Source organism: Aphelocoma coerulescens, chromosome 1, assembly GCF_041296385.1.
Source record: "Aphelocoma coerulescens isolate FSJ_1873_10779 chromosome 1, UR_Acoe_1.0, whole genome shotgun sequence".
In the NCBI taxonomy this organism is placed as follows: Eukaryota; Metazoa; Chordata; class Aves; order Passeriformes; family Corvidae; genus Aphelocoma; species Aphelocoma coerulescens.
The window spans coordinates 19,693,160-19,716,837 of NC_091013.1; the positions used below are offsets into that span (position 1 = coordinate 19,693,160).

The 23,678-nt window shown below is 40.4% G+C and overlaps 1 protein-coding gene across 7 annotated transcripts in view; it reads left to right on the forward strand.

Moving 5' to 3' along the window:
- ARHGAP6 (Rho GTPase activating protein 6) overlaps positions 1 to 23,678 on the forward strand; it is a 320,115-nt gene that overhangs the window by 213,368 nt on the left and 83,069 nt on the right. The window contains exon 1 of one of the 7 annotated variants that reach the window (XM_069003678.1): positions 10,621 to 10,738. The exons of the other annotated variants lie outside the window; for them this stretch is intronic. The gene's annotated coding sequence lies outside the window, so the exon portion shown is untranslated. Of the gene's footprint in view, positions 1 to 10,620; positions 10,739 to 23,678 lie in introns of those variants that run through there. 7 annotated transcript variants of the gene reach the window in all.

Genomic DNA, 23,678 nt, shown 5'->3' on the forward strand with positions numbered 1-23,678 from the left:
ATGTACTCAAACTTCCTGTCTTAGGAAATGAGTATAAGCTTCTTTCTCTCTCCATAGGCCCTGGGGGTTTTTGCTGGGTTTTGTTTGGTTGGTTTATTTGTTTGGATGTTTTTTTATCCAAAGGGAGCTGACTAATCAGCTCCAGGAGTGGGATATGTGGGGTAAGAGGTCCATTTTGGTTTGTAGCTAAAGCAGAACTCAAAAGAAAATGTTATCAAATATTTGCTTGTTCTAAAGGACAGATTCACTTCATTATTTATGGGCAGACAGACAATGTTTTAAAGTTAAAACACTGAAGTTACAAAAAAAAAAAGGAAGTATTTTAAAATCTGTCTCTAGTGAAGTTAGACAGATGCTCTTCCACATTTTATAATTTCAGCTTTTAAAGTGTCACCTTGTTTATATATGAATAAAACTTGGCTTGAATATGTGTACCTTTACAACAGGTTTAAGTAAGATAATTGCGGAAGCACAGCTTCTTGTACGTTATCATTCTAGAACAAAAGAATTCAGATTAAATAGGTGTGGTACTGAAAGGGAGATCAACTTTGCAACTATTGGAGCAGCAAAAATGGGTGATACAGCTCATAATGTATGTAACATAAAGTAATGTAACATAAAGCTGTAAATAATAGAGGAAGTATTTAAAGAAGTATTATAAATACTTGCCTCTTGCTCAATGGCTGACTCTGTCAGCTGGCTATCATATTTAAAATGCTGTATTTGAAGAGATTTGTGTAATCTGGACAATTTTGTATAGGGATAATAGAAAAAAAAAAGCTGAACTTTGGTATGCCAGCTGAGAAGTGGTGATGAATTTCTATAGTCAGTAACTTTTCAGTCCAATCTGTTCACATATGGGAAAGTGTTCTGGTGTGTGGCTTTAGGACTGCATGAATGTTTTTTATGTTTAGGATGAAGATCTCTGGTTAATTCCAGACTGATCTTAGCTGTAGATTGACTAAACTTAGCTGGTGAGTTAATGCGATGGAGTGCTTGCTTTGCCTTGTATTTAAGCACACTGTAATTAGTTAGGCTCTACTCCATCGCACCTTTTTTGGATGTAAATCTCACAGCTGTGGTTTGGGAACTTCAGTGCAAATGTCAGCAGCCCTTGTTCATTGCTCTGGAGTTCTCTGTTGCAGCCTGAAATCTGACAGTCAAAATGTCACAAGGTGTCCTTGAGCTGCGGGCTGCCCTGTTTCTTCATTCTGTGCAAGATGTACAGATGCTAAGTGGTAATAAAAAGCAAATGGTATCCTGCACTTCCTTCAGGGTTGTTTCATTATCATAGCAGCCTGAACCCTTATCAGGTAAGTGCATGAGCCTGGATAAATTATGGGGTACCATAAAAGTTAAGGATATGGTAAAAGAGGGGCAGCACCAGTAGAAGCATGAAAGGATGACTGAGCACAGAAAAACAAACCTGCTTAGAGTGTCTGCTCAAACACAAATTACAAAAGAGAGAGACTAGAAAAACAAGGGTATGGGAACAGTCCAACAATCTCTTTAAGTGCAGAAGAAACATATTGGCTGGTTTGAGAATTTTTGATAGGAAGAGCAGCCGCCAATACCTGTTCAGTGACTGCTCTTGGTGGGCAGAACTGGGAGCAAGTAAAAACATTCCTCAGTGCTCCTTACTTAACTGCAGGGAGTGATTGCTGTTCGCTCGAGGAACAGCCCGGTTTGTGGTTCAAACCAGTGGTAGTGTCACTGCTCCCAGGAGTCAAGTGACCTTGTTTATAATGTGTAGCTGGGCCAGTAGGCAGCTGTTTCCACTGTAAACTCACAGAAAGCTGGGTTCAGGGTATGCCTGTGCATATTACTTGGCAATTAACTTTGTATGGACACACACACAAACCCCTTCTCCCATAGCTGCCTCAGTGCTTTTTGCTTCTGTAGGCAGCACAAGTGCATTGTACATTTTTGGTTCATTTTTGCCCTGTTAGAGAAACAAGTGTGTAGGTAGAAAGGAATGAAAGTGATGCATATGGTGCTGAAGAAATGAACTGCAAGGTGAAGTGGCTGGGTAGTTTAGATATTGCTAGAGGAACCAAAAATAATTTTATGTGGAACCACTAATCCCCTGGTCTACAACACGCTTCAGAAGAATCATTATAAAACTGGAAAAGGTAAGTATATCCAAGACTGAAATTCTTGAAGAAGAGCAGAATTCATATGCATTCCTGAAGATAATCTGTGCAATACTATGATGCTTTCTTTTCAGAACAGCAATTAAAAATAATCATCCCATTGTGCACAATAGATTTGCTTGCATTAAGTGTTCCTAAAACAAAAAAACATTTAGGTGTGAACATTTTTTTTAAGCATCACATTCTAGTTAGAAGTAGGATGGAGCTGCTAAGGATTGAAGGAGGTAAGAAGGTGGGTAAGCCCTCCCTTTATTGTGGAAGCATCCTGCCCATGGTAGTATCCTTGAACATGCAAGAACTTCCCAGGGATCTTTGCTTATCATTAATATTGGCATGCTGCACAAAGGGGAGGAATATGTTTCCACTTCCTCATGAGATTTTCTTCAGTAGTGTGTGATTTTTGTCCTTTTTCTGACAGAGCTTTCTCTTCATGATAATGGTTTCTTCTTCACTTTGCTATTTTTTTGGGGTTGTTGGTTTGGTTGGTTTTTTTTTTAGCCTGTTCAAATCTCAGTCCCATAGAGTAGAATTTCAACCAGTGAGAAAACACTTGTTCTCCTTGGTGACAGAGCAGGGATCCCTTCAGAATGACTGAGCAGCTGTGGTTGTGGAGAGGGGTTTTCTCTTTAGATGTCGGGTGGGAGACCTGTCTCTGCCGTTGTATTTCCTGATGTAGAGATGTTGCAATGTGTGTTTGCAATGTGACATTGTCCCCATTGCATGTGCCTTTCCCATGATGGAAGGAGTGAGAGGGGAAGGGACATCTGACAGATGTGTAGGCATTTTGTTTAATGCTGGAAGATGTAGTGGTGCATTAAGCTGAATGGAGTAACATTCTGTCTAATGCAGAAAGAAGGGAAAAAAGGAAGAGGAGAAAAAAAGAGGGTAGATGTATGGGGGGGAAAAGCAAGAATTTTAAGGATTTCTTAAGGATTTCTTCTCTACAGGATCATACCTTGGAGTAAAAGGCCTGCAAGGGATTTGTCAGCTCTTTGGAGAGCCTCTTTCTTTTTAAACAATGCAAAAGTGCCAGAAACCTGTCCTTTGGATGGGGAAGAGCTGTGTTGTGTGTGAGTGTTTTGGAGAAGTTCTGTATCTTGGAGGAAGAGGAACCAGAGTGTGGTTTGACAGTTGCTACAGCAACTAACGCGTTTTTAATGGAAGGCAAGGATAAGTGATGGTTTAAAGTCTTGTGTAACTGACGTACCTTCCCCCGCTTCCTGCCAATTTTCCAGTATATTAAAACAATAAGTAATTTATGACTTCAGCTGAGAAATGGCTCTATGTTTGCCCAGCTCAGCCTCATTTGCAAGACTGCGTGATCTTTACAGAGACAACAGAGAAGAAATTATTTACCTAACAGAAAGCAGGGATTCAAGCATCTCTGAAAAGTACACTTTTCAAGGGACAAATGCATTCCTTGTTCTGCCTGAAGAAATTTTGTTTGATGTGGATGTCAGTGGGACAAGCCTTTTTTATCTCATAGCTTCCTTTCTTCTCATCCTCTCCCTTCCTCCCGGCCACAATTATTTTTTTGCAAAGTTTTTTAAACTCTCTTGGGTTACTCTGAAGTTCTTTTTTGTGTAGGAATGATGATGTATTATAGAGTAAAGGAAAGCTGATGCAAACCTGTGGCAGGAGGGGAATTCTGCTGGCTGTCCTGGCATAGATGTGCTCCAGTAATTGCTGTCCAGAGAGAGACTCTAACCCTTGTAATTTTTTAGGACCCAGCTGCCTGCTGTTATCCAGGAGAAATGATACATGAGTGGAAACCACACATCACATCCCAGAGTGTAGAGACAATCACTTTAGGATTCAAAAAGGTGCCTAAATTGACAGTCTGTTTAAAATGACATATTTTAATTTAGTGGTGGTTTCGGTTTTACTACTGAAATTTAGGGGTATTTTACAGCTGAATTTCAGGGGAAGAAAGTTTGGCTAATACTCTTGTTCATTGAAATGTTGCTGGAAGTCTTAGGCTGCAAAAAGGCACTTTGCCTCCCCCCTTGGGTTCTTTATGCAAGATCAGAAGTAATTCTGAGTTAAGGCTGCTGATTTTAATTGAAGAGTAGGTATTAAGCTATTAATCATATTTGTAAATGAAACATAAATATGCACAAGTATAGAATCTTAAATACAGGTTTTTGCTGTTCTTACTTTTAAAGACCTGTTTTCATGAACCAAGCATGTTTACCTAGCTCTTCAGAACTAAGATTTATTTACAGATGTCCTTATTAATATTTTGAGCATTAACAACTCATAATCAGAGCTCCCACATTTGTAGGTTTAAATCCTGTGTTTCACTTTGCAGTTTAAAAGAAGAAAGTTACCTTCAATACAATTCATGACAATATTACACAGTGCATTTTCAAAAAATTATGACTGAACTAAGGGCCAGTTTTCAAGTGAATGACACTGAGGTATTTTAACTGGAATAAGTTCACTGCTCTTGAGTTGCTGAGAAGCAGTGCATGAAGCATGCACATTTTTTTCACGGATGAAAAAGTAATAAACCTGTGCAACCAATTTTATGCATTTTAAAACTCAGTAGAGGATAATTACTACCTTCTTGCATTCATTACGGCATTTTGTGGATTCATCTGAGATGAGAGAAATAACTGAAATATTTGAACTAAAGGGAAGACTGACAAAAAGATCTCGTTTTAGATATTCATGGGTTAGTGACCAGTAGTTATTAGAAAGGAAATTTGCAAAGTTTGAAATCTGTGACATGAATGCGTTCCTCCCCACAGCATCCTGTCTGCTGTTTTCTTCCTCCTACAACCCTCTCCTCTTCCATCCTTACCCAGACCTTGAGATGGCTTATCCTTTTTGCTTCTCTGACTCATTCACTTGCCCCAGTGACACCACCTGATCTCCAAATCTCTTTTACTCTCACTCCTTCAGGGTCTCTCTGGATCACCCTGCTGCAAGATTCTCCTTTATGTCTCACCATCTTTCCCTCACTGAGACAAACCTGCTTTCATCTCTCTCATCAGCTATTCCAACTGCTGCCTATGTCCTTTCTTGCTTTTTTGTCAGATAGATTGATTCAGCTCCCTGAAGGTTTTTTTGGTTTTTTTTCCATCTGGACTTCTAGGCTGGCTTTCATCCCCTCCACGGCACCTGACTGCCCTTGTCCAGCATCCTGTGACTACCAAATAGCACTGTGTTATTAGAGGGACACCAGCAGAACTTGCACTTGATCAATGCATTCTTTCTGCTCTTTAGGTCACACAAAGTGGAAGTCTTTCAGCTCCACTGAATTGTTAGTGAATGTGGAGTGATTTCCTAGGAAACACATAAGGACACCTGTGACATGAAGAGGAACTATATGTACCTGAAAATGCTAACATTTTTATTCTTACATTGTTCTGTAAAAGGTAAAAAATGGTTGAGAAAATGTGATGGTCAGGGTGCAATTACACAGTATGCAAACCTCCCATACCTTTCAAGGTAAGGGTTTCTCCTCTCAGCTGTATGTAACTGTGTTTCAGATAAGTCTTCCACTTAATACTGTCACTTACAATCTGGCATGACAGAACATGTAGGTATTTATCAGATTTTTTTTTTCTTTTTTACAAAACTTGGTATGCTGCTGCTTTTTCATACAATTATTGGATCTCTTGATTCATGGGCACTCATCTGGAATGTGCCGATGCTGCTGACAGCTGTAGGCATGCAGCACACTTTTATAAATTGTCTGAAAACTAAACTTTGAGGATTACTGGATGATTCTAATGTTTTAGTGTCTCATTTAGCCAACCACTTCAGACTTTTCTTTAGATAAACTGGAATTTCTCACCTAAAGAAATGGTATCATGTGAAAGCAAAAGCAGGTTACTTGCAGTTTGTAAGACTAATCAGTCACCACTGGCTTTAGTAAAAAACTTAGGAAGATTGAGGCAGAAATATATTAAGATACTCAGAAGAATCTTATCCAGTTTAATTTAGTAAGCTAGTGTTATTTCAAGGCCTTTTGGGCATGGATATTGCACATTCATTTTTTTCCTACAAAACTTGAAAGAAAAGTAGTCATCTCTTTTTACTTATTTTTTCCTCAGATCAAAAATGACAGGAAATGATTTGCAGTTGTCTTGAAAGTGAATTCTTGCTAAATGGTTAGGAATAGCTACTCTTAAGTATTTTCAAAGTAGCATTAAACCAAAGAATTTTCTGCCCTCATACTGATGACATTACAGTCCAAAGGAGTTGAACTGAAGCCCAGTTTATGCAATTGATGATAGTATTTTATTGTCAGAAAACAGCACTCCTGTCTTTATCTTCAGCAATTTTTAAAGACAGAAAACTGTAATTTGGGAAATTGAACAGAATAATTCCATGTTTTCCAGCAAATGGTTCTTTAATGAAAACAGGTGGTCAGCTGTTAATACTAAGAGCCTCCATATGCAAAATTGTCCACAAACATTAAATTTAGCAGTCTGTGTCTTTGAAAGGAAAGCTGACCTGACTTGGGTTCACATTGTTATGATAGAGTATTTTTTTTCCACTGCCCTTGTCATTCTCTAAGGTAGATGCACAAGCTCACCTGAGGCACCACTGAATTTTATTGGGTAGAAAGAAAATCTGATTTAGTTTCTACTGATTTTACTCTGTCAAGAAGGTCATGTATAAAACTGTAGTCGTGGCTGGGTTTCCATTCTGTAGTTTAGTACTAATGCACCACTAAAGGCACTGATCTAAATTGAATGGTAAAAGGTTGTTATATTCAACACAAACCAAAAAAACAAACTAAAGCAGAAGCAGGGAGATTGGGTCCTGCAGACTGCACAGCTTCGTAGCAGTGAACATGAGAGCATGAGATCTAGAGGAGATGTCTCCTGGCTCTCTCTGTGCAGCCTACCATGCCCAAGTCAGCCTAACATCAAAGAGAGTTGCTAAATCCTCTGCAGCAGGAGAGGGAGGGAGTGAGCTGAGTCAGTGTCTGGGGAGGTGATGCTCAAGATGTCAGTGCCAGTGCTGCCAGGCTGGGAAGGCTCAGGGACACACAGAGGGGATGCTCTGCAAACCTCGGCAGGGGCTTCTCCTCTCTGTGTGGGGCTGTCACTGGTGGGTACAACCCCTTCCTAACTGGTTCCCTTACCTAAGGAATGGGGCTTTGTGCAGTGAGCTCCTTATCCTGTGGCTAGCAGAGAGGTCACACTGTGAGGCTGTGGTGAGGAGGATGTGCCTTCTTCGAGGACTCCCTTAAGCATCCCTTGATCATGTCCTGTGAAGAAAACCCCCTTGGCAACATCAGTGTTGCACTATGACCATCCTCCTGTGTGGGGGTTCCTGGCAGAGATGTCCAGGGGGTGCCTGGTGGGATACTGGAGCATGGTGGTGTATTGCTGGAGCCTCTGGAAAAAGCTCTTCCGTAGCATGTGAAACCTGGTGAGTCAATGTGAAATCTGTAGCCTTATGTAAGAGTGCACTTAAAAAAGAGTTAGCTGCAGATAAGGGGTGACCGAGATATGTTGACTTTTGTTATCAAATAATTGATGCTCTTCTAAAAGCAGTTGGATTCGAATTTGTTGGATCAGCTGTGGTCATAGCCTGAGAGTGAAACTTTTGACAGTTGCAGTCCTGTTTGGACCAGTTGCAGTAGGTCTTTCTCTCCGGGACCAGGTCCACTATATGGAGAGTTATGGAGTGTTATCTCTGTTGCCTAATGTCTGCATATGATAAGTTTGGTTACATGAGACTGCCAAAAAAAGAAGGAAAGCAGTTCTGGTAACTTTCTAAGAAAGGCACTCAGCTCTTTGAAAGAGGAAGCTCTCTTTGATATATGATACCCTGGAGTGTTAAATGTGAGCCCAACCTTGCAGCACAAAGGGCTGCAGTATTTTTTAACCTAAAGACATTTGGAGAGTTTTTAGTGAGGCCTGGCCTTTGTTTCTAAGTATTTATATAATCTACATTGCCAGAAATATTGATAGTTACATGCAGTTTTACAAGAAGGTGTGTTTAACATCTAATGTAACAGCAGCACTTGTGTAGAGCTGTCACTTCTTTACAGCCATGATTATTTACATTCACAGGTCTGACAAGTCTTTCATCCTGGTTTGTATTTCTGCTGTTTCCATGCATCGTGGCCAAGCATTGGGTTTATCACTGCCACTTTGCCTGTGTGGTGGTGGTGAGGTGTCTGAACTGTGCACACACCAAGTCTCTGACGGAAAGAATTTCCATAGCTCTGACTGTGTTGTGTGCAGCCTGGGTGGTTACATAGCTTTCCATGTGTTTATGGGTATGGAAATAATCTCTGTTGGGAGACGCTGCTGTTGACCATGGGGAATTCTATTAGCAAAACTGACAGGAGAACAAAATAAGGAGAGGAGCATCAACAACTGCACTTATAACACTGATGAAGAAATGCAGCTTCTGCCACCTAAATTTAGCAGTGCGAACTCCTAACACAAGTTAATGAAGAGTAGCAGCCATTTGTTCACCCCTTCCTAGACGTGTTTGCCATGGAGCATCTGTGTTAGAAGAGCCAAATTCTGATGCACTGTCAAAATACTAATTTTTCTCAAAAATAACTGTTACCATGTCACACTGTTGTGAAGTCGTTATGGATCTGGGTTGTAACTTCTTGAGGGGTGAAAATGAAGCCAGGCTGAAAGAGTGAAGCAGCCCTCAGCTTTTGAGAGCTTCCATACTGCCAGGGTGTTGCTTTTCCTGCAGAAGCAAAGGCAGCCATGGAAAAGCCTCTGCTATCTGCAGTGAGATTCCTCTTCTCAGGAGTGTGGGTCAAGGCTCCTTTGTTATGCAGGAAAGTTTCGCTGTTGAGAGTGTAGGTTCCCTTGGCAAGCAGCTGTGCTCCTGGGCTGGAGGAAAACAAGCTGGGAGATAGGATGATCAAAGACTGGCCCTCTCTTCTCAGCATATACAACACAGAGCATCTTAGCCTGGAAATGAAAGCAGACTGGGGAAATGGTTGTACCAAGATGCCTGAGTCTCTCTAGTTGTCACTGGGGTTTTTTCTGAAGAGTAACAGCATGGCCTTCACAGTCATAATCATTCCACATAACGTTTTTTAGATTACTGTCTTGGGGTGATTTCCTCCTAAACTTGTCTCAAACTGAGACCATTTGGGACCATTATCTATAGGTCAAATTAAACTGTACCACTTGTTGATTGCTAAACTCTGCTAACAGATATTAGGAGATAACAATGAGAACAGAAGCTGGAGAGTTTTTTTATGGTAGCTGAATGTGCAGGAGCTTTCACCAATTAAGATTTTACATCTATATAATCCTGTGCAGTTACCTTGCTGTTACAAAACAGCTGCTTGGCAGTGGAGCAACCTGTCCATTCAGAATGGACCTCAGAAATGGGTAGGCAAGATGTGGTCAGAAAGAAGAGATGGCTGTGGCAGGTTGGGGAAAGCTAAACTGGAGAGCTCCCTGTTAATGGGATTACAAAGAAAAATCTTGATTTGCTGTGCACGTGGTCAGTCTAGAGACTTATTAACGTGGTCTTACTGTATTTTAAGACTGGTCACTCATGGGTCATCCCCCTCAGGCTGTAGATGTGCTCACAGGCGTGTAATGACAGGAGCTATTTACCCACAGAGAGATAGTGCTGCATTGCCTGCATCTCTTACCTTTCAGGGTCTTATCAGACAGATCATCAGGTTCTCAAAACGATAACAAATCCTGCACATTGGCTGAGGTGGTGCCCGGTTTCTTTGGCTCTGACAACCTGAACACATGGGTTGATGGATGGCTTGAAAGAGAAATACTGGGGTGCTCTCCTGCCCATGCCCACTTTTTCTCTGGGTGCTTGCAAGGTGCTGTATCACCGAGTTGCTTCAGACCTGCTTTGTGTCCCAAGGTTTACTTTTCCCATTTAGTATGCTATTGTTTGAAATGTCAGCCACCTCCGGCCTTATCCTGCCTAAGTTGTAAAGTTTTCTCTCCCTCTCTTCACTTGGCTCGGGAGATGGGGAGGTTTTGGGACCATTCCAGGGCTTTTCTGAAGCTGCTTTTTCCACTGTCAGGCGGGGTCTGGCACTGAGTCAGCCACTGCTTCCTGGTTCTCACCCTTCCCTTGCAGGCAGACAGATGACCTGCCTTAAGGGAGTGACCTTTCTTGGAAGGTGAAATCAGGCACATAAATTAAATGCTGACCATGAACATTAGCCACCTTCACACCTATGAACACATTAATCCTGTGTTAGCAGACCCCAGTGCAGTGTTCATTGATCAACTAGTTATTATTTGTGCAGTGCTTTGAAGATGACAGCAATATTTACATTTCTCTAATCATTACAGATTAGCATATTACACCAAGGTAGAAACTTTACTGAGGTAATTTATCCATATTCTGATGAAGGAGGACTGTGTTTGTTATGAGAGCTCATGAGGCACAGAACTATTTGTTACAGTTCCTTCCTCTGTTTGTGGGTTGTAATGTGAACTGACTTTTCTTCCTGCTCCTGTTCTTCTCTGGAAGACTCCTCTCTCATTTTATGAATGCTTGAGTGCCACCAGTTTTATCTTGCCCAAGCATCTGTGGAAGAGGATAAAGGAAGACACTATTTAAGCATCTGGATGCTTCCTGGGCTGCTCAGGAAATAAGTAAGTACCTTACCTGTCTCTACAAAGTATGATCAAGGGAATTTGATCCACACCACTTGACATTCACCAGGGATGAAGGAATTCCACCTTGAGGTGTGAGTTTCCTGTTCCTTCCTTAACCTTGATCTTCATATTTCTGATCTTTTCTGCCCCCTCCATTTAGTCTTTACTGTTAAAACTGTTTTCCCTTGTGCCATGCTTAACTTGATCTGAGTTCATGCTTTGCATAACTAGATGTGAGAGAACATATGATCTGATAATAATAGCAGGCATGCTTTTTGAAGTTAACTGTGTGTGCGTAGCCATTAACTTAAGGAGGAGCTCACTTGGGCCTAAAATAACACTCCTTGCACAGACACAAAATTAAAAGACTAAGTCATGTGAAAAAAGAGCCTGTGTCTAGAAATCTCCATGTTCCTGATCTTACCAGTGGTTCTCTTCATAGAGATACTGCACTTGGATGGACAGTTGCTGTCTTCTGGGCTGCCCATGCAGTTGGGAGAGTTTGGGAGGGGAACCTGTATGGTGGGAGGAACCAAGAGGGTGGCTGACCTTGCAGTTAAGGTTTCTGTTAATTGCCTCTTTCAAAATAGTATGTTCCAGTTGGGCTCTTCAGTGTGTGCTCTAACTGTGGGCTGCTCTCTTTGTTAGCTGCAGGGGAGTGATCTCTACCTTAGAGGCCTTCAAAATAATCTCTTTCTCTTCATTAATCAAGGACCTAAGCAGGTTACAGGAATCTAAATGGACTTCAAGCACTAAGTTTTTAAGTTCTGTGGAAATTTTCCACTCCTTAACGTATGATAACATGCAGACTCATTTAAGTTAATGGTACAATACTTCTCTCAGGAGCTCATTTTCTAATTGATCTTATTGCTGGTAATATTATCTGGGACAATTAGTATCTGATGGGATCCCTTCACTCCTGCTTAGTGAAGAGATGAAGCCTCCCAGGGCAGCTGCATTCCACAGACAGCTGAGTTACTAGGAATCCCTGTGGGGCCCCAAAAGATTCTTAACTCTCTTGTTTTTAAAAGAATGTTTTTCAGTCATTTTACATGGCTTTGATGGTAGAATGTAAGTGATGGAAAAAAATACCTGAGTCACTTCATGCTGTTCTTTTTCGTCATGTTATGATATTTGAGACTTAGCAATTTGGTTGATTTTAGCTATCAAGAAAATAAATTTCCCATGGATGCTTTAGACTTGAGAATACTTGTACTTTGCTGAAATTTTTAGGCAACAATAATAAATAGTCTTTGTATGTGAACTTGTATCAAGAGAAACAGAGATATTAATCCCTTGGGGAAATCATAACTGTTTTGCTTTCTAGATGAATTTCAATTAATTTCATGTAGTCTCGCATAGATTTTCATCTTCTTATTGTAAGTTCTCTTTCTCTGTTTTATTCTTTGCTTTATACCAGTGTGCCTTTGCTTTTCCCAAACTTTCATCTACTTTTTTCACCTGTCTCTAGTGGGATATTCAGCATGTCTCACACTCTCAGCCCAACTCGATTCTGGATCTTGGGAAATTCCTCCATCTTCTTTCAGGTTGCAGGTTGGTCATGTAATGTCCCTTACAATCTGCTGGAGGTTTCCACTCTTTTCCTGTCATTTTTCCCCTCTTGGTTTTCTTCCCCATTCTGTCCCTTTCAGTCTCTCACAGGATTTTTGCCCAGTTAATTGGCTTGCAAAAGACAGCTGCCTGTGGCTAAACAAAATGAAGGTTTTTTTTCAGGCATTGTTTCTCTGTACCAGTGTGGGGGTATACGCACAGCTTTTTACCGGCTAGGCTCGTAGTTCAATGCCTTAGAAAGCCTCGGGTAGCCTAGAGAGGTAGCATGGGCAATCCAGCATTTCAGTAGCTCTGAAAGCGGCAAAATGATAGCTGCAAATCTAATACCACCAGAAGAAGCAAAGAGGGAGAAATCTAGCTCTTAGCTTGCTTAATTTCCCACAATTAGAAGCTTTCAAAAGAAACAGAAGCACACAGCTGTTCGCAGAAAGAGCTGCAAAGCCAAAAGAGGGCGGCCCCTCCCCCCCTTGGTCCTCTCTTTTATTGGGAGAAGGGGAAAGGGGAGGACTGGGGGCGGGGCCGGGGTGAGCGGCCAATCAGACACTGCTAAAGAGTTTGAGTTACATTTGGTTTTGCCGCGCTTGGAACAAAGGGGTTCAGCTTGGGGAGGGGGAGGAGAAGCTCGGAGCAGGCAGCAACAAACCTTGAGTTTCAGCAGTGCCTTATGCCAAGTGTGGTGTGCATTTATAGAGGTTACCTTTTTCCCAGCGATAAGTCAGTAGCTGTAGGAAGAAAAAGGAGCTCGGCAAGATGCAGGTGATTTTCCTCAAGTTGTCTGCTCCATGCAAATATGTTATGCTTGTATGCCTTCTTCTGATGTGAAAGGCTGTATAGCAAAGGTGAAAGTGAGGGAATAGAACTTAAATCCAGGCATGTAACTTTTTATCTGAAAGAGGAATGTGAAGGTAGTGGGTATGTTGCTTCATGGTAAGTTGAGCTTACCTTTTGTTCTTCCTTGCTTATATGTGAGGAAATAAGGGAATAATTCTGTATCAGGTGGGAATTAGTAAGCTGGGTAATGCTGCTTTCAAAATTTAGAAGTGGTAAATACATGGGGAAGGGATTCTGGAGCAAGTGACATTGGAGTAGTGAGCATTTTTGTAGAAGTGAACTATGTGTGAAAGAAAAAGATTGTTTGCACTTATCATTCTCTTGTCACTTCATGTCTTTTGTCAGGGTAATAATGAAAATGGACCTTTCTGAAATCATAGATGACAGTTATAAGTCATTGCAAGGTGGTAATAATATGGACATGTAACTGAGAGTTGACTTCCTCTTGCAAAGTTTCCATCTTAGGAGACAGGTTTTCAGAAGCATGGACTCAGAGATATGCATTTCTTGTGTTTACAAATGGTTAATATGCAAGTGGGCTTCCCAGTGGATTGTGGCTCTGAGCTGTCCTTTGTGACTTTGAAAGTCTTCTCATGGTAAGCCAATAGGTAAGAAGATGCACAGATCCCTCAAAATGTTGATATGCAAGATTTTGGTTGCCGTTCAGATCCACTGGCCTATATGCAGAGGGCTGTTGCCTCTGGTTTTTTTCTAGTCTCATTCAAATGAACTATTTTTCTATCTTCCTTTTTCTGATACCAGTTCCTGATTCTCATTTCTCTAAAAGTCTCACTTTGGTTCTCAGAAACAAATGAAGGCATTCAGTCCAGTCTTAACTTGCAAATTAGCTCTAAGAACAAACAAGGCTGAACATTTTCCACTTGAATTCGGTGTTCTTGCTTCTGCTTGTGCTGTAAGGTTAGTAACCTTTTAATCAATATTAAAGTTTTGTCTGTCCAATACTGCTTATTGTTACCATTCCCCCCACCAATACTGTTCTCTTCTTTTTTTAATTGTCTTCCTCTGTTTTTGCCTTCTTTAATTTTTTTTCTGAGTAATCTCTTGGAAAGGAGGTTTTTCTTCCCCCATTGCTGCTGCATTTCTCTTCTTCTGAACTGCGCCTCCTGTGTTTTGTGTGTAAACATCCATTGCTGTAAGCTGCTCTTTGAGATCCAAGAGGCAGATACAGGACCAGTTCAAGGCAGGCAAGGTTTAAACTCTTCTGTTTGTGTTGTGTTACGTGGTGGGGCAGTCCCGTGCGATGGAGTTAGAGATGAATTAAAGTGCATGATCCCCAGTGCTGCAAAGCTCCTTTCCAGCTGTCCATACTTCTTCTCTGTAGGACTTTGAGATGAACTGTGTGTAGCTTCCTAGGGCTGGAATGGACACTAAAGGATTATCTAATAATGGGATTCTGCAAAATGTCTGGTGTAGTGTATAAGATCCTTTCTTTTTAAACAAGAACACTTGTCATACAGTTATTTTGAAATGTTCGATACCATTTACACTTTTTTGAGCAAGCATCCATGCAGGGGGACATTGCCATTATGTAGAATGAAAGTCTCTGTGTATGGGCAGCACAATGTAAAGGTTAGGTTTCACTTTGTTTGGAAAAGCAAACAGTTGGTTTGAAGTCAAGTAAAGCTTTTTTCCCCTCCTTCTCTCTCTACGTGGTTGCTGTTATTCTCACATTTCTTTGTTTTTTAAAACAGAAAAAAAGAGTAAAATTATTTTTTTTTAATTGGCCATGCATTCTAAAAATACAGAATATTTTGGAAGAAAAGTAGATTTGATAGTAGAAATATGACTTTCTTTTGGCTTCAGGAGATGCTGCCCTGACAATTAAGCTAATAAGAACTAATCTTTAGCATCATGCATAAAGGAGATGAGAGCAGAAGAGATTATGCCTTGAAGTTTTGTCAGTGATACTGAAGAGGGTCAGAGTTTGGTGCCTGGACCTAAAGCCAGGTGGTGTAGGCGGCTTCTGTTGACACTGCTGCCAGCAACACAAGTTTGACATGAAGGCAGCTACTCCAGGTGAACCCTGTCACTTCTGGGTGGTTTTGTTCCTGTTGAATAAAGCAAAACAAAAGCACAGAGATGTTTAAGGGACTGGAAATACAGTCTCTGCAAGGCTCAGTGGGGGTGTGAGTGCGCAGTGAGCAGCAGCAAAGCTGTGAGCCTGTGCCTGGGTGTACCTCCTGGGGGCTCAGCCTGTGCTCACTGCTAGGACACATTTGGGGGATTTCTTAGCAGCCAATGCTCACCACTGGTGGCTGAATCTCTGCTGTCCCATCGCCAGCTCTGCTGCCTTTCTCCAAGAGAGCTCCAGCAGCACTTCTACTGTCAAAGCAGGCCGACAGCAGTGTGGCACTGACTTCCACAAGATCTTTTTTACTGAAAAGATTGAAGACTCTTTCATTGTTTTTATGGCTCTTTAGGAAAGTGAATTCTGACAAGTGTGGCAGAAATCCTCTCCCAGCGTGCCAGCACAGTGATAGTCCTCACTGCACTGGTAGCAAATACCTCTCTGCTGCCATTCCCTTAGCTGTGTCTGTTGAGGATGCTGATATAGCCTGTGAACTGGCACTGTGACTTGAATAGTACTAACTTCTATAGTATAAGCCTAATTAATTTAAGGGTACTATAGTTAATAAGTCCCTGTGTGAGTGTGCCTATTTACAGAAATATAAATTATTAAGGCTCTCTTGTGACATGAAGCTAGTGATTTTAATAATATGTTTTTTATTAAGTTCAGTTCTCTCAGGAAAAAAAAGGTTTTTTTCTTTCCTCATTAGTAAGAGAATGAGTATGGCCTTGTGTTCTTGGATAGTTTGCAAAAACAAAACTAGAAACAGTCCATGGAGATTTAATTCTCTATGTTTTTATTAGAAGTGTAGGATGCTTTGTGGCAGTGTCAGGTTCTTGCTGTCTAAAGTCAAGTTCAATCATGATATGCATACATAGTGCGGATTATGTATTTCTGTATTTTAAGTAATTTTTTCAGATTAAAGTTATCAGATAGTCTTTATAATTTGGTATATTGTAGCTTTTCAAACCCCAGTGTGACCATTTTTCAGGATAGTGTATTTATTCAGTTCAATCAGTGTGCTGTTTTCAGTACAAAGTGTAACACCTCAAGCTCACATTTTAAATCCAAAGTTCAATAAAAGAATTGTTGGTTGGGGGTTTTGTTTGTTTGTTTTTTGTTTGGTTGATTGGTTGGTTTTAGGTTTTTTTTTTCCTGAAAGTATTTTTATTCTCTGCTTTTTACACACTTTGGTTTTTTTTGTTAGAGTGCTCCCTGAGGAGGAGGGTTACTGGAGGCATGCACTGCTGAGTACAGGAGATGGATTGATTTCTGAAAACAAGTGAAAATGCCTGAAATACTTCAGCTATTTTTTTTTCTGGTTTCCTGATCTTTAATCCTGAAGGAGAAGAAAAAAAAAGAAATTAAAACCAGCCTTACAGAGAGCTCTCGTGCAGTGGTGATGGGGTTTGTGTTTTGTCTCTTTTCTAGTGGTGATAAGAAATGAGTTCAAAGATACTGAAGGAATGAAATTCTTCGGCCTTTTCATGAGTAAAAACATCAGTGAGCTCGAAGTATGAAATGGGGAGAAAAGCAGTGAGCTAAAAATTGTGTAAGCTTGTTGCACTGTTAAAAGAAGCTCCTATAATCTTCATGCCTTCTGAATCACTTAGTGAGCATGTACTTTATTGCATGCTTGGTTTCTTTTAAACATAACAGGACATGTTATTAACTCTCTGTTGCAAAGGCCATGATGTTTCTGTTTATATTTTCCTGTAGGATGCAAGGTCCTGCAAAGTATACTCTTCCCTTTGTACAGCATTGCATGGTTAATACACATTTCTTCCTCTGAAATTCCATGTGACTTAATGAACTTTGACAGGACAGACTCAAGGCTGTATTGATATCACAGCTCCACAGAGAGAGAGAGGACTGTCAGATCAGATATCTGGCTTAATTACAAATTTGTTTAAAATTTTATCTTTTGCTCCAATCTGGCAGAAGCTAAACTGATGTAAACCAATCCCGACCTGACAAGAGTGTGACTGCACAGAGATTGAGGCAGTGATTTAACTATCACACTCTTTGCCTGAGGGGAGGCAGGTATGAAGGAGAAGCTTTTTTATTACTTCTTCTTGCTTTTTCTTATTGATGGACTGCCGTGGCTCCAGCTGTGTGTCCAGGAGCAGACAGGATGGTGGGTTCATGGGATACCTGGCTGGGTGGGGATTCCCCTGCCATTGGGGCCACATGGGTTGGCTGGGATGTACAGGATGCTGAGGCTGCTGGGGCGTGTTTGATTGTTCACCCACCTGCAGCTGTGCAGATTGAGCTGGGTTGGCAGGCTTGGCTGCTGCTGTGGGACTGATACAGCCTGGGATTTACATCAGCTGCTGTTGGAGGACCATGATGAGTCTGTGTTGGAGAGGTGGTAGGCTCTGCATCTGTGGATGTTGGTTGGCAGTGTAGCCAGCTCCTCTTGAATCTTTGCCAATGATTGAATGCAGAGCTGGAGAAAGATACCAATTTTATTGTGCTCTTGCTGTAAATTTAGCATGTATCCAGTGGCAGGTAGCGACTCTTGAGGATGGTGCCTTTTATGCTGTCCAGACTATATAATAAAAGGTCTTGGACCACATTTTGTCTTCCCTTTGATTTGGTGGTCTTCATCTTTTCAAACCAAAAAAGAACACTACTGTATTCCCCAGAATGGGGATCTTATTATTTTATTAATCTACTCTCTTCCTCAATTGGCAGGCTGATATAATAGGAGCATAATAGTGACAGGACAAGGGGTAATGGCTTTAAACTAAAAGAGAGTAGGTTTAAATTAGATATTGGGAAGAAATTCTTTACTTTAAGGGTGGTGAAGCTCTGAACCAGAGAAGCTAGCTTGGAGAAGCTGTGGATGTCCCATCCCTGAAACATCCCTGGCTGTTCACAGCCAGGTTGGGTGTGGCAGTCTGGTCTAGTGGAAGGTGTTCCTGCCCATGGGTTGGAACTAGGTAATCTTTAGGGTTCCTTCCAACCCAAACCAGTTCATGATTCTATGAAAACAGAAGAAGCATGCCAGATGCTTACTCTTGTGAGATGTTTAAGAGGAAAGTGTCTGAACTCCACAATGCAGTGTCATACCTGTCCATGTGGCATATGACCCCATGCATTTTGTTTCCTCGTGTTTGAATCCAAGCTATGGAGCATGCAGGAAAGAAATTTCTTTTGCTTTCTTCTAACTTATGTATCCATGAAGGTTCTTAAGCGTTTATTTTTCAGGTGTCTTGACACAGAACTTTTATATGCTTGGCACTTGGGTTTTTGTGTAATAAATGTAAGCACTAGTGCAGGAGTAATCTGCCCATAGGTATGTTAGCTTAGGATTTTTCCTTGCCTGAGAACAGATGGCAAAGCCAAGCTTTGTGTTGATCATGCTGCTGTGCTCTGAATCAGTTGTAACACCTATGATGGCATTATTTTCTAGAGAAGGTTTTCAGTATCCTTGAGTGCTGAACAGCACTATAAGAAGACAGAACAATTTAAGTAAAATAATTCCATGAAAAAAAAGTCTCAGACTTTGTGGGACAAAACTTACAAAGTTTGATTAATTTCTGGCAGTTTGAAGATGCAGATCTTAAAATGACAAGGTCTTCTAGAATGTCTTTTCAGGTGAGTCTGGAAGCCTGAAATTTCTGGTTTAGAGTTGCCTACATGGAGATGTTGGGCCAGTGTCATAACCTTTCAGAAATCCTGAATTGGCTTGGTGAAAAGGCAGACAAGACATTCTGATAAACTTTTTTCTCTCTTTTTCCTCCAGAGAGCAGAGCATCCTGCTGTAACACATTTTGAATGTTTTGTTACAGGTCTCATGAACTGAAATTACATTTTGAAACTGTTACAATTTCATGAGAATGAAAATTCGGTGTTTCCAGTTCTGTTTCAGCTTTGCTGCTGCAGTCCACAAGGCTAAAACTTAAAGCCATCTGGTCTTAGAGGAATGGGAAATATTTTTGTACTAGCTAAAACACTAAAGAAGGAAAAAAATCCCAGATATCATAGTTTCCAAAATCTGCAATTTTCTTTTCCTAATGTAATGATCAAGTTTTCTGTTACGCAGATAACCTTTTCCAAATACTCAACGCTTCTGAACTTTCTGATTAGGTACAGGCAAAAAAAGCTCCCTGAAATTGATTTTTGTTTCTGTGTTTTTTGGTTTTTTTTTTTTTTTTTTTTTTTGTTTGTTTGTTTGTTTGTTTGTTTGTTTCATTTAAAGGATATAATGGACTTTTATGAATATGGAGTTACCTGAATACAAATGCATGAACATCTCCCATTTTTAGGCAAATTCCTTTGTCATAAAATACAACAAACCCAGAATTGAATTTACCATGTAAACTACCATGTTCAAAACAATTTCTGGACTGATAAACCAGGACTGACACTTGAAGATATTCCTTATAGTTGATCTGTTTTCATCTTCCAAACTCGTTTTAAAATGGATTGTCTCTGTCTGAAGATCCAGTGAGTCAGGTTCCCTTTGCTGTGCTCTGGTTTTATATCACTGGAGGTTGTTTGACACTGATGTAACTCAATGAATCACTGCCGTCCTGCTGCCAGGTATTTTAAAGAGAACGAGTGTGTCAGAAGGATGAAAATACTTTACATTGTAGCTGAAATTGATAAAACTAGGTTGTGTTGGATGGTGGTAGCTAGGAAAGTAAACTGTATTTTGTTTACCTTGGTGTTACGAAGTAAAATTTCTCTGAAGTAACACAGCTTTTGGCCTGGGTCTTGCTGGCAGTCTTTGAGTTCATATAACAAATGGAGCTGTGATGAATTTGTCTCACTGATTAACTGGTCGGCCACTAAGGGTAGGATTTTTCAAGCGTGAGCTTTCTCATCTGCCAGTTAAACATATAAGGCAATTGTCTTGTACCTCACTATAGTCAACACAGTGAGTACCTCTTTAGGTCAAAGGATGGTAGGATAAGTGAGATGATTTGCAAAATAGCTCAGCCTTACAAAACCCAGCCTGCATCTGTGATCCAAGAGAATAATTGCGTACAACAGATAGCAAAACTTCTCAAACTAAGCATGTACTCAAATGTTTTGCTGACTGGCAAATTTGCCTTCTGTCTGAAGTCTTTAGGAGTTTATTTTTACATGAAGCATTTGCAGTCAAAACAGCATTGCTATCTCTTTAATCTTTCCATAGAAATGAAGCAAAGATTGCAGGAGTTTGGAAAAGAAATCTTGCTCTTTGGCTTGGAATGGCTGCCAATTCTGTCATATCATGCCATTCCAGGTATCAGGAGAGCAAGTTTGCATTTGCAGTACTAATCTTTACCCTGTGCTGTTCATGGGAAGTAGGGGAGTCTTCTGAAAGCAGTGATAGCATAGGGCTGGTAAATGCTATGTGCTACCTCTTGAGACCAAGCTGGGTGTCTTGGTGTTAACACTCTCCTACACCCCCGGGGTGTGTCTGTGTGCTGCTGTGCTGTGGCTCTCCTCCATCTCCCTGAACCTCTGCACTCCTGGCATGAGGAATGCTGGGGGCTTAGAAGGGTCCTTGATCTGAAGGGGTCCTTCCCTGCACCACGGCAGCTCTCAGCACCAGGGCTTCTACCTTCCTCAGCCAGTGGCACTGTCTCATCAATGAGACGAGGCATTCATTCCCAAGAGGTCTGCTAAAATCCTGCCAGAGCGCTTACTGTACCAGCTTTTTATTTTCGTTTGGAATTTTCACTTTATAGTTTTGTATAGGTATGGTTGATGTTGCATCAGAAAGTAAGAAGAGTATTCACTATGAGGCTTAACAACGCTGAGTTGCTGTTGTATCACAATGGGACTCTGTTACTCACTGGTGTAACAAATGTTGCACTGAGGAGGCAAGTGATCAACATTCATCCCGCTGTCTGTCTCAAATTTTAGTATTTGTAACAAGAGGGGTAAAAAATACTGCTTTGCTTACCATTATATCAGAAGAAAACAATGCTCATATATTAGCATCTGAATTAAAATATGTAGATATCAACAATATTAAAAATATGTAGATATCAAGGAAAAATTTTCTGCAGTCAATTTGGAAACTTTGTTCATTTATTATTAAGGATTTAGTGAGAACAGCAAACTGGTGATAAAATTGGAATTTGGAATTTATCTTAAGATAGAATGCAAATGTTTGAACTTTTTTTGGTTTTGGTCTCCATTGTTTTTGCAATCTCTGAGGGCAGTTCCCTTTAATTTTAAAGCCCTGTTCATGAGTACCAAGAGCAAAAGGACTAAATGTCATTTAAAAGTAATGTAGCAATACTTGCCAACAGCACAGCTTTAGTAGATTCTGAGACAGGAATGTGGGAGCAGTCATAGCCTTAAAAAAAACAACAATAAGCTTTAGCAAATGGAGAATCTGCAAAAATATTTGAGATCTGTGCATGATCCCTACTTTCTGTGTTGAGTTTTTGCTCTCAAGATTTTTTGGGGGTTGGGTTTAGGATTTTTTTTCTTTGCAAACCCTCACAGAAGACTTTAAAAAAAATTGATAAAAGTATTTACTTAAGAGCTGCCTTGAAGACCACTCCCTCGCTACAGTTAATTTTTTTTTCTCCTTTTCCTGGCTGCTTTATCTATCTTAATGTAGCTTAGTTCACAGATCATAGCATTTTGTGCCAAATTCTCATATCGTTTATTATTATAATGGTGTGGTGCATTTGTCTTGCTAAAAGTATTAGCTGAAGTGACCTCTATTCAGAAGTGTGCATCAAAGTTAAGGAGGTCATGCCTTCAGTGTGCTGCCATGAGCAGAGCTAAGAATCTGGGTGGAGTTGATAATTCCACAGCAGGAATTTGTCCCACTCTCATAGTTTGAAGAAATAATAGGTTTCCAGCAAAAAGATTTCACAGCTTCAAGATTCAGTATTGGAGGAGAAGGATTAGTGTCTGTTTGCACATAGTTTTAGCTGATCGCAGAACTGTCACCCATGCCTTACCCAGAGAGTGAGCACCCAGATCTCCCTACAGGGAACATCCTTGCTCTCCCCAGTGAAGAGGAGGATAGGAGTGGATGGGTGAATCCCTGCATTTGGATTTGGAAGGGCTTTCCATTTCCCAGCACTTAATGACTTCGTGCCTTTACAAATAAGGCTTTGAGGTCATCCATCATTTACATTGTCACAGCTGGGAGTTGAAGAGAAGTAAGGTATTTTGCTTTTCTTACAATAAGCCAATTTAGGTCATGTTCTGTGCTAGTAGTGCTATATCAGGTCATGAAAATAAGCTTAACTTATTTGGTGGTTTGGTAATATTCAGAAATAATTTCAGGAAACAAAATTTCAATTTTGATGTATAAAGCTCCTGGCTGCTCAGGTATTTGGGTATGTATTTTGCAAGCCAGTGTTTCTGCTGTTCTGATGTGATGTTTCAGGACAAAAATATTCAGGGTTTTTATGATGATGAAAGTTAGGCTAATACACTAAATTTTTAAGTGATGTTTTCAAGTGTATTATATTATTAACGTTATTAAGGTCTCAACAAGGAAGAACATGGTATAAATGCTGAGTAAGGCGCAGTAGATTACAGATGTTTTTTCACACAATGAAAAATAAAATGCAACAGTAGTGTAAATCAACCCAAATATTTTCTGTGGTATAAAATTTCCATCTCCTGTGAGAATTCTTTAATTAGATGCTAATGTTAATGTTCTGCATTAAGTAGGAGAAGGAGATGAACAGTAGTTTGGTTGGATAGTCATTGGCTGAGGTAAAGCGGAGTGAAAAATGCTCAGCATTAACTGAATGGTAAATGACAAGTACCTTTTTTTGCTGGCAGAACCAACCTCTATCGAAAATCCTTATGCAGCCTGAACTTTCTGTTCTGCCCAACTTACACAGAGCCTGTTAGTGTTTTATTTTGGAGATGAGAATATCCCTTCTGCTATTGCTTTTCAAGGAGTAATGTGTTCACCTTCTGCCAAAGAGTGAGGGGAATAGCTCTTTTCCTTTGGAAAGATCATTTTCTCTGGGCTAAAGGAAAAAGATTAAACAGGCTGCAACAGCTCCTTCTTAGCCTTCTCAAGGTAGGAAAATAAATTGGTAGATTATAGGTCTCCTTTTTTTCATTTGCCTTTCCAAAGTTGAGGAAAATGTCGAACTGTTCTCTTGTCCCAGAAGAACCAGGAGAGAGGGGCTTGGAGACAGTGGAATCTCCTCTTAGTAACTGGGTTACTGCAGCCATCAGAGAACCCATTGTGTCAGAACAAGTCCTTCATGGTTTTTTTTTGTTTTGTTTTTGTTCTGGAATTAGAAGAATTGTGCAGGAGTGAAAATAGAAAAATATACTGAGCTGACAAATCTGGTTTAAAATATGCAATGAAGACAGCACTGTTACCGTGCTCTCGCAGAGCTAAGGACTGCCAACAGCCAAATTTGTTGCAAGTCAAATACAACAGAGTGGCCAAAGGAGAACTATCCTTTGTATTTTCAGAGATTTACTGGTTTGGCTGTTATTGAAAAG